Here is an 11,640-nt window from a genome sequence, read left to right as displayed (position 1 = left end):
TTTCTACATGTACAATTCAGTGACATTGATTACATTCTTCCAGTTGTGCTGCTATTCTCACTATCCTTTTGCAAATTATTCCATCACCATTATCTTTAATTCACTGCCCTCTAGGCTTTCGATCAGACCTTTTTAGTTGCTGTTGTCAATTTGATCTCACATAGATAATTCTTTTTTTTTTTTTTAGATGAAGGTTTGCAGAACAAATAGTTTCTCACCCAACAGTTGGTACACATATTGCCCTGTGACGATGGGTTAACAACCCCATGACAAGTCAACACTGCCCCTTCTCAACCTTGGGTTCCCTATCACCAGCTTTCTTGTCCCCTCCTGCCTACTAGTCCTTGTCCCTGGACTGCTGTGCCTCATTAGTCCCGTTTTGTTTTATGAGGCTGTCCAATCCCCGGCTGAATGGTGAACTTCAGGAGTGACTTCACAACTGTTAAAATTATTTTTAATTAAACATGCCCACTATCAGTACATTTCTTAATATTTGAGTTATCCTTTGGGAATGTTATATGACATTATATTAAATTTATGAATTTACTTAGGTGCTGTTTTCAGTTTTATTAAATTAAGTAATGAGGAGTGGCTCTGTTTGTTCATTTCATCAATGTTTTTTCCCTTCCTCCTTTCTTCTCTCCTTCCTGTTTTTCCTTTTCCCTTCCACTTTTTTTTCCTTCCTTAACAGTTGCTATTCTTTAGTTCTTTTAAATCCTCATTAATTGCCAAGTATTCATCTGATTGTTTGTGTAAATGGGATTACTCTTTACAACTTCTGTTAATAGAATTATTTAAAAAACTTAAATAAATGAGATAACATTCTAATATTATTGACGTTTTAAAAAATACATAAAGCCTTCAATATTTGCTTACATATGTGATTTCTCTTTAAAAAACCGCGATATATATCGAGTTGTGTTTTTATGTTCTTGTTGTACCTTGATAATCTAATAATAGGAAATGGTAAGCATTAGGGTTGTATTTTGACTTGTGTGTGCCCTAAGTACTTTTGCCTTCACAGGCCCCTTGCTCCATAAAAAAATAATTAAAACATTTTATGACTGTTACACAGACATATGTGTTAATATTAGATATAAAGTATTTTCTTCTTCATAAAAGTTAATTTTTTTCTTATTTTAAAAGAAATTAAAGCATTTTCTTAGAACTCTAACATTATTGTGAGCCCTAAGCACTGTGTCTACTGTGCCTAATGTATAAACATTACAGAATTGGGTTATAGTCTCAGACCAACTTAGTAATAGAAAATTATTTAAAGTTCTTTTCAGGTGAGCAATAAACTGTGGGCTACTGAAGGTAGAGTTCCTAATATGTCATTAAAAAAAAAAAAACTTTACGAACGAACAACCAGAATGGAAATAATGAGGATGTGCATCCATTGAGAAGTATGTAACCATTGTCACCAGACAGCTTTTGTAGAAATTGTTGAATGGGAACCTAAATTGCTGTGCAAACCTTCACCAAAAACCCAATAAAATACTATTTTAAAAAATCAATCATATTTCTAGAAATCAAACTTAAAAACAAAATACCATTTACATTAGCCTCAAAAAATGATAGCCAGAATATGGGATCTGAATGCTGAAAACTACAAAATGCTAATAAAAGGAATCAGAAGACCTCAATAAAAGGAGAGGCGCACCATAATCATGGATGGAAGACTCAACAGAAAAAAGATGTCGGTTCTCTCTAAAATGATCTGTAAGTTTCACACGATTCGTATGAAAATCCCAGTAGGATTTTTTGGTACATATAGTCAAGCTGATTCTAAAATTTATATGGAAAGGCAGTGGAGCTAGAATAGCTGAAAAAATTTTTAAAAAGTTGGAACTAAAAAAAATAAGAATTATTTTATAATTAGTTTATGTGGAGAACTTCTGGAGGTCTGGTTTATGTTATCTGGGAACCTAGTTAGATAGTATGGGGTTCTGATGATAGGATAAAAATATTGAACAATGTTATAGCTTGTCGGTAAGGTATTCTAAATACCTGATATGCATTGAAGAACACTGAGATGTAATTGGAGTGAGAGGGAAAAGGGGACAAGTTTTCTTCAGATAAGTTCAGATAGGGTAGGTTAAAGTACAGGGAAGGTAATAAAGTACAGGGAAGGTAATTTGTATACTAGCCGACAGTCTAGGTTATTCAAAAACTAGCATGCTGTTTTGTTGTAAGCTTGAAATTTTATAAAATGCAGAGATCTTTTTAAGAGGGAAGATTCAAGGATAGTGTCGAAAACTTTAGGAAAAGCATTTCACTTTTCAGAAAGATGTGTGTGTACTTTAAATCAAAATGATTTGTAACCAGTAATATATTATTGAATTATTTAGTATATAAATAAAATCGAAAATTTTGTTATTTTAAGCCTTTTTTCCTAAGAAAATTATTTTTTAAAAACCCTCCTTTTTTTTTAAAGGAGTTATCAGCTTGGAAAACAATCTAAAGTTTTAAGCAGGGGAAAAAGTCATTGTGAAATTTTGTTCATTCAGAACTGTGACCCAGAAATATGGCTCCAAGTGTTATTTAGAAAAACAGTTCTCAGTTTTTCTTGAAACAAGCAAACAAAAAAACCCTGTTTTCCTAGTCTTTAAACCACAAGTACGTGTGTGTATATTTGTTTGTTTATTTAAAGAAGTACATACGTTTATATAAAATACGTTTTTCTTTTTTATTTAAAAGATAGGTAATATATTCACACGGGTCAAAAATTAAAATACTCTAAAAAGGTGAACACTGAAAAGCCTATCTCCTATTCCTGTTTCCCACTTCCATCCCTTTTAGGTAACCACTTTTATTAGCTTCTTTTGTATCTTCCGTTGTTTCTTTACCCAAATACAAATATATCTTTTCCCCCCATTCTTATAAAAGAAGTAACATATTATATACACTTATGCATTTGTAATTTTTCCTAAATATATCCTGTAGATCTTAGAAATGTATTTCTTTTTTTTTAAAAAAAAAAAAGGTGAGCAACAGAAATGTTATTTATTTATTATTTTTTTTCATCAGTCAATACAGTTCTCAGCCCTAGGGGTCACAGGGAAGTAGTTTGCTACCAAAGAAGAATCTGTCTCTCTCCAGAGAGAGGAATAGGGTTAATGCTTACCTCCTTTATTTTTTATTTTAATTTTTTTTTAATTGTTGTAGTTTAAATGAAGTTTACATTTCAAGTTAGTCTCCCATACAAAAATTCATGCATACATTGTTACGTGACCCTAATTGCTCTCCCCATACTGCGACAGCACACTCCTCCTTTCCACCCCTGATCTCCCATGTCCATTCAACCAGCTCCTAACCCTCTTTGCCTTCCCATCTCACCTTTTTGGACGGAAGCTGCCCGTTTAGTCTCTTGTATTTACTTGAGCTAAGAGGCACACTCCTCATGAGTATCACTTTATGTCTCACAGTCCAGTCCAATCCCTGTCTGAAGAGTTGGTCTCGGAAATTGTTTTGAGAAATGTATTTCTTTTAGTATCCATTAGGATTATAGTGATTGTCAAATTGACAGATTTAGAAATCATTTCTAGTTTAGCATCAATTTTGACTAGTGGCATGTAGAGTATTTGACATACTTTAATAATTACTTAATAATTTAATAAAATATTTAATATTTTTTAATTATTATATCAATCTGAGGAAGCCTAGTAGATATAATCCCTATTTGCTTTATATAAATTAGAGGTTTTTCTTTTAAGCCTGAAATGTTTGAATATGCTGGACTTAACTTTAAAAATATGTCTAGAAAACTTTTTCTGACTTCTCAAGATATTCACATGATTTTTAGTGTGCACTTCCAGTGTATGAGTAAGTACAAGAAAATGCCCAGCCAGTTAGGTCATATGATGGGCTGAACAATCTCTGTTTGTTTAGAAATCAACAGAACTTTCAGAATGATAGTGGCAGTTTTCTTTAACATATCTTCACGTAATAAATAGCTTTTCCCTCTTAGTTTGGATTGATTTGTTTATGTTACATGTGAAAATAGATTGTGAAAGGTCGGTATTATCTACAGCAACAAGTTAAAATTAAAATTTTATAATTGTTCTCTAGATTAATTTTGGCTATTCTTTGAAGAAGAATTGTTGTTAGTTGCCATCAAATTGGCTCCAACTTACGGCGACCTTATGTATAACAGAATGAAATTTTTCTCGATCTTAAGAATAAGAGTCTATTGATTGATTGGTTATTATTTACCAGGTCCAGTTTAAGTGCTTTATAAACATCTTTTATTTAATCAACACAGCAGGTGTAGGTACTGTTGATTTTCCCATTTTGCAAATGAGAAATCTAATTCAAGTTTAGGATTCTTTAAGGAAAGGAACCTGAGTGGCACAAGCAGTTTGCGGTTGGCTTGTAACCTAACGGTTGACAGTTTGAACCCACCCAGTGGCGCTGCAGGAGAAAGGCCTGGAGATCTGCTTCTGTAAAGATTACAGCCAAGAAAACCCTATGGAGCAGTTCTTCTCTGCACACACAGGGTTGTCATGAGTTGGGGGCTGACTTAGCAGCCAACAACAATGATATAAGGAAACATTATAATCCCTATTTTACAGATGAATCTGTCAAGCTTCAAATCCTGCATGTACTTTTTCTACTGTATCACATTGCCTTTTTTGTCTAGCAGTGGTTCTCATCCCAGGTGGTATTACTCTTGTTAGGTGTGATTTTTGTTGTCACACTGACTGAGGGTTACTGTTGACATTGAGTAGGCAGAGACCCAGATGCAACATGCTGGATAGTCTTACACTACAAAGACTTCTTCGGCCCTGAACACCTAGTAGTATCCCTATTTAGAAACATACTGCTAGTGTCTTTCTCCTTTCTTGTCCCACTTCATAGGTGATTAGAGATTAATTGTGCAAACACGTTTATTAGTTGTGCTTTATTTATTATTGTTTTACCATTTTTCTTTTATATTTGGAGTACACTTAGGAAGTGTCCTATTCTTTCAGGCCTTTGAGGGGGATGAAAAAGAGGCGGTATTCTCATTTTGAAAAAGCGATCTAAATGTTATTGATTGATTTAGTAATAGAAACAGGAGTTAAAATTTAAACATACTATCTTTTTAATGATATTACTTTGCTTAAGTATCTTAACAGCTTTTTATCACACTTAGACCTAGTTTTTATGATATTAAAGTACTTTTCAAATGAAATGTAGAAATGGGACATATTTGAAACAAGAGACTTTAAAAAAGTTTTATAAAGCATAAAATGTCATACATAAATATTGACTCTTATGCAACAATATTATTAAATGTTCTTGCTTTCTCTTTATATTCTCATTCATGGAAAGGCCTGTTCAGATAATCTCACTACCTGACTGGAACCTAATGCTGAGCTATCTGTATCATAACTGTACAAAAGCAAAGCTAGAAGTAGACACTGTTGGCATCGAGTTAGCTCCAACTCATTGCGACCCCATGTGTGCAGAGTAGAAATGCTCCATAGCGTTCTCTTGGCTGTAATCTTTACAGAAACAGATCAACAGGCCTTTCTGCTGTGGCATTGCTGGGTAGGTTTGAACCATCAATCTTTAGGTTAGCAGCCAAGCACAAACCACTTGCACCATCCATGGACCTCCTATAAGTAGACAGAAATCTGTAAATAATGCAGTGATGTTTTCTGAAATTTACTGAAGACCATTCAAAGAAATTTGAAATTTTATTATTCTTTGGAGGAGGAATTACAGGAATGCTAAATTACTAGTTTTAGTTTTCCTTGATCCTCTGACTGTAGAATTTAGCTGTATCATAGGCATGTTTAACTTACTGATTTTAAATATATATATGTTTTGGCCTCTCAAGATTTTTTTTCCCTAAAAAAACTAAATGGCAGTCCATTTAGTGAGCTTATGTGTGCTGTTTTCACAGTTAACAGTTTTTACTTCTTTTATGTTATGAATATCTAATTACACTGAGTGTAATTTTTCATAGAGTATGTATATTTTATACATAGCCGTATATGCAAGCCAACTTCTTCAGCTAATGCTCAAAGAGGCAGTTTTGCTTTAATAATTGAAGAAAAGTCAGCTGTATTGAACATATTTGAGAGGTGACTTAATATGTTCTCCAACAAATAACTCGGGAATCAAGGAAAATTGATTAACTGAAGTTTTTGCCTTACACCCTGACTTTGAAAACTAACCGCAGGAAATGCTGCTATTCCATGTCTTTTTGCAATAGTGTGGTTTATGCTGTGGTCATATATCAAATAATAAGTTAAAAAAAAGTTATTTTTGGGTCGGAAAACAGGGAAAGGTAAGAGATAATTCTTCTTTCCTTGTCCTTGACCCTATCCTTGGCCCCTATCTTTTTCTTTTCCCATCTCAAGATAAGGAAACCAGAGGGTATGCCTTACAGAAGGTTTAAAATTACTGAAATGAGGTCTTGAAGCTTTTTGAGAGAAAGAAGACTTGAATACCCTTAGTATTAGGGGATCTGCTTTCATTAAGATTGTTGTTGTGGTTAGGTGCCATCAAGTTGATTTTCGACTCACAGCAACCCCATATGACAGGGTTTTCTTGGCTGTAATCTTTATGGAAGCAGATCTCCAGGTTTGCAATTGAATGCTTAACTAATGTACCTCCAGGGCTCCTTTCTGTTAAATTACAGTCAAGAAAATCCTATGGAGCATCCTACTCTGTAACACATGGAGTCGCCATGATTTGGAATTGGCTCAATGGCAGCTAACCAGAATGACAGTATTAGGTGATGAAACCATTGGTACGGTCTTTTAATTGCACATGCAGGTTTTATTTTAGTGTATATTTAAAAAAATACTTGCTGCTTACTGCCATCAGCCTCTTTCCTCACATCCTCTGCTCCACCCATCACTACTTATTGTGCATTTTCCCCTTATTACGGTCTTATTATACTTCTAAGAAATAAATTTTATGAAAGCATGTACATTTTCCAGTTAGAAAACAAACTGAGAGGAAGATATGTAGAAGTCGATAATAAGCTTTATAATCAAAATTACTCAGTTATTCTTGATACTAATTATTGTCCAACAGTGAGAAGTAGAGTTTTTCATATTTAGCTCAGTGACTTACTGAGCATCTGCCACGTTGAAGGCACTGTTCTAGGCACTATTCAGAATGAAAATGTTTTAACATAATCACCAGAGAGCAACAGTAGTTGCTAAATAATTCTTATTTTCTTCCTCTCAAATTTCAGGGGTCATGGCTAGGGAATGGGGAGCCAAAGATGAGCAATGTAGGCCTGAACCCTGCTTTCAGGAGCCTTCAAGACAGGGAGATAAATAGTTAAAACCGAAAAAAAAAACAAAAAACGACACACACACAACTGAGCAGAGGTGATAAGTGCAGAAGCTTTATTGTGTAATAAGAGCACAGACTCAGGGACCAAACTGTCTGCATCTGCCACAAAGTAGAGCTCCGTAAGTGTTAAACTGTTATTTTACACTTACTATCTGACAAATTTAGTTAGGTATTTAAGTCTGCAGCTGGAATAGCAAACATTCTGGGCTCAGCTTGATGTAGGGGAGCATTGAGGGACAGTTATGATTGTGTCAAAAAAAGCTGCTCAGTTTAAGCAGTGTTTAAGCTGTGATTTGTAAGATGAGTGAGCTTTTACTGTATAAAGCAGGGTGGGAGAGAACTAGAGAGAGCAGCATGCTGAAAGGGTTGGAGGCCAGAGAACAAAGAGCTTTTGAGGAAAGTGATCTGTGATGACACTTGGGAAGGACTTTGTAAGCTTGACTTTTTCTCTAATTTGGGTTTATAAACTTGAAGCTGATTTTTGTAGTACATAATATAGTTAAATTTTATTTTTAAATAAAGGTGAAAAGAAAACCCAAACAATTCTAAACAATACAATTTAGTACTCTTCAAAGCTAACAATTGTCAGCACACTTTGTTAGAGGCTATTCTAGTTATCTGTTGCTGCATAGCAAACTGTTCTAAAATTTAGCGACTTCAATGGTAAGTTATTATTATACAGTTTATGAGTTAATAACTGGGCAGTTCTTACATGGGGTCTCTCATGAAGTGGCAGTCAGATAGTGGCTGGGGCTGGAGTCATTTGAAAACCTGTCTGGAATGGATGCTGAACATGGCTGGCATTGGATGCTGGCGGTCAGCTGAGGTCTCAGCTGGGGACAGTTGATTGAAACACTTTCACGTGGCCCCTGCCTTTAGGTTTAGTTTCTCATAGAATGATGGCTGGGTTCCTAGAGTGTGCATTCTAAGAGTAAGTGCCCCAAGAAACCCATGTGGGTTCTTCATGGCTTTATATGAACTAGTCTTAAAAGTCTGGAGTATCATTTCTGCTATCTTCTGTTAGTCAGGCGAGTTACTGAGGTCAGCCCAGATTCAAGGGGAGGCTTATTAGACTCAATGGGGAAGTAGCAGGGTCACATGGAAGAGTGTGTAGGAGGGGAATTATTGTTGTGGTATCTCTCTGTGGGTGCCTTCTCTGACACCAGCTAACTCTAAATCCAGATATCCTGTCTGAAATTAACTGTGCAAATGCTGTACTTCTTCCTCAGACCCTAACTGCCAGAGCTAGTTCAGATCTCACAAATTAAAAGGCACAGTCCTCTTGACTGCCAAGTCTGCCCAAGACTTCAAATGCTGGCTGCAAGTCTCCATGATACCCTCACTTCTTACCTGTAGGCTACAAATTTGGAGGTTCCTTCTACCCCATCAGGATGCCAGCCATAAGCTTTGAGTCCCCAGGCTCTCCATACTTCTGACCTGCTAGCTACAAATTCAGGGATTCTCATTACTCCCTCTGGTTCAGTAATTTGCTAGTATGTCTAAAAGAACTCAGGAGATCACTGCATTTATGATTTTGGTTTTATTATAGGAAAATGGATACAAATAAAGAGACACATTGGGAGGGTTCCCAGCGTAGAACTTCCATGTCCCAAAGGGTGCAAACAGCCCCCTCCCCCATGCATCAGTATCTAACATCAGTCAGGAAGCTCATGGAGCTTTTGAGTCCAGCAGTTTTATACTAGGGTCTCCATATGTAGACATGATAGATTGAATCATTGCCCATGTGGTTGAACTGTACCTACAGCCCCCCAAGTTCGGGCTGATATCACATGGTGGGGCTTTCTAGCCTAGTCAGCCTACCTCAGGGATAACAAAGACTCCAATCACAGGAAATTCCAAGGTTTTAGAGGAACCAAGTACAAAGACCATATTCTTTGGATAAAGTTTGTTGTAAACCCACAGTCTATAAATACTTAATCAGAACTTTGAACTTGAAAGCAAAACCGTGAAATTCATCATTAGAACACAATACCAAACCAAACCTGTTGCTGTCGAGTCGATTCTAACTCATAGTTACTCTATAGTACAGAGTAGAACTGCCCCATAGAGTTTCCAAGGAGCAGCTGGTGGATTCGAACTGCTGATCTTTTGGTTAGCAGCCGAATGCTTAACCACTGTGCCACCAGGTCCCCAAATAGAACACAGTAGATTCCTAGTAAATGAAATAGCAATTCCTATTTTTGATACTTGAGACACTCAGTCCTTGAGAACTTGAATGGCACAATGTGTTGTAGGAGTTTCTTTATCTAATATTTATGGCCTTTTATATAGAAAAATATTGTTCTTTGGTGAGAAAGATCTACCTATATGTACATATTTATAAATATAAATAGCTAACGCATAAGATATCTTAACTAATTTGGAAGTCATAAAGATTTGATTTCATGATGACCTTTTGTGGTTTTGTTTTATACAGATGACCTGATAATAAAGTTTTTACTTTATAAATAAAGTTCATGAAAACAAAAGTGAAGATAATGGCATTTTCTGAAATTCATAGTTTTAAATATGATATTGTGGTTTATATAAATGTTGGGCAAACCAAGTATAGTTTACATGACAGCTGTAACTTATACCAGATATTTGTTTAATTTATAGTTAAAAGCACCAGGCTAGACCTTAAATTCCATGAAGCTGGATCACTATCTTCTTAGTCACTGCTTTATTCCTAAAGTCTTGCATAGTACTTATTGCCTAGAAGGTAATTAATAAATATTACTTAAGGAAAGTTATGACTCTGTTTACTACCTGTTGAATATTTTTTCACAGTGCCATTGTAATTTGTATGGAGAAGGTGATTCACCCTGCTGGTATTGCTTACTGAATTGGATTAATCATAAGGGTCGGTATCCTTTAGCACCGATACATACATATAACTTTCTCAGTACCTTCAATAAGATGAATGAGTGAGAATGAGAATTTTTCTAAAATTTCTAGATCAAAGGAGTGACTACTGATAAAATTTATTAAAAAAAAATTATCCTTTCCAGATTTACCTTAAGAGTTTCATGTTCTACAAAAATCTTTATTTTGTGTGTGAAATTGGAAAATACTTAATTGCAAAAGAAGGTACAATGACACGGCCTTTTTTTGTGTCTCAAGGTTAAGGAGGGTTCACAGCTTAATTCTCACTTACTTCCAAGTGTGAAGTAGCTTGTTTTGTATAATAATTATGGCGTCACATAGAAACCGAATGGGTGAGAGTGGAATGGGAATAGAGAGGATTAGATAGAGAAGAGCCCCCCTCTTAAGATTATGTGTTGTTTTCTTTGAAGCATATAGTATAGTTTGTTGAGGTGGATTAAATAAAATTGATTTGGATGCTTTAGTTCATCAGAGCTGACATATACAAAGATAACTTTACATTCCCAAGAAGTCTGTCTTTTGTCTGATCTACTGTTTGAGAAAAAGACATTAGAAGCCACAACTGTATAAAAGTGCTGTTCCTTTTTTCCCTCCTTTTTATGAACTACATGACCCACATCTATGTATAACAAGATGATTTTTGGGTGACCATACATCCCCATCCCATCCATAAGATTTTCATTGGCTGATTTTTAGAAGTGGATCTCTAGGCCTTTCTTCCTAGTCTGTCTTAGTCTGGAAGCTCTGCTAAAACCTGTCTACCATGGGTGACCCTGCTAGTATTTAAAATACTGATAGCATAGCCTCCAGCATCAAAGCAACATGTAAGCCACCACAGTATGACAAACTGATAGAAAACTGTGTCTAGACTGTAAGAAATTATGAATAACGTTATGAAGAATGGGAATTCCAGAACACTTAATTGTGCTCGTGCAGAGCCTGTACATGGATCAAGAGGCAGTCATTCAAACAGAACATGGAGATACTGCATGGTTCAGGATTGGAAAAGTATGTGGCAGGGTTGTTTCTTTTCACTTTATTTATTCAGTCTGTATGCTGAACACATAATCTGAGAAGCTGCAATATATGAAAAAGAATGTATCAGGATTGGAGGAACATTAACAACCTGTAATATGTGGATGACACAACCTTGCTTGCCAAAAATAAAGACTTGAAGCACTTACTGATGAAGATTAAAAACTACAGCCTTCAGTGTGATTACACTTCACCTTGAAGCAAGCAAAAATCCTCACAACTGGACCAATAAACAGCATCATGATGAACGAAAAAGAAATTGAAGTTATCAATGATTTCATTCTACTTGGATCAACAGTCTACATCCATGGAAGCAGCAGTCAAGAAATCAAATGACATATTGCATTGGGCAAATCTGCTGCAAAGAAGAACCTCTTTAAAATTTTAAAAAGCAAAGATGTTACTTTGATGACTAAG

At 35.4% G+C, this 11,640-nt stretch overlaps 1 protein-coding gene across 4 annotated transcripts in view; it reads left to right on the top strand.

Moving 5' to 3' along the window:
- Positions 1–11,640, top strand: part of STAM (signal transducing adaptor molecule) — a 69,581-nt gene that overhangs the window by 13,991 nt on the left and 43,950 nt on the right. The window contains exon 1 of one of the 4 annotated variants that reach the window (XM_023735073.1): positions 3,409–10,165. The exons of the other annotated variants lie outside the window; for them this stretch is intronic. The gene's annotated coding sequence lies outside the window, so the exon portion shown is untranslated. Of the gene's footprint in view, positions 1–3,408; positions 10,166–11,640 lie in introns of those variants that run through there. 4 annotated transcript variants of the gene reach the window in all.

The sequence above is a fragment of the Trichechus manatus genome, unplaced genomic scaffold, assembly GCF_000243295.1.
Source record: "Trichechus manatus latirostris isolate Lorelei unplaced genomic scaffold, TriManLat1.0 scaffold00075, whole genome shotgun sequence".
In the NCBI taxonomy this organism is placed as follows: domain Eukaryota; kingdom Metazoa; phylum Chordata; class Mammalia; order Sirenia; family Trichechidae; genus Trichechus; species Trichechus manatus.
Note: the sequence above shows the minus strand (reverse complement) of the source record. Positions and strands in the feature narration are given on the sequence as shown.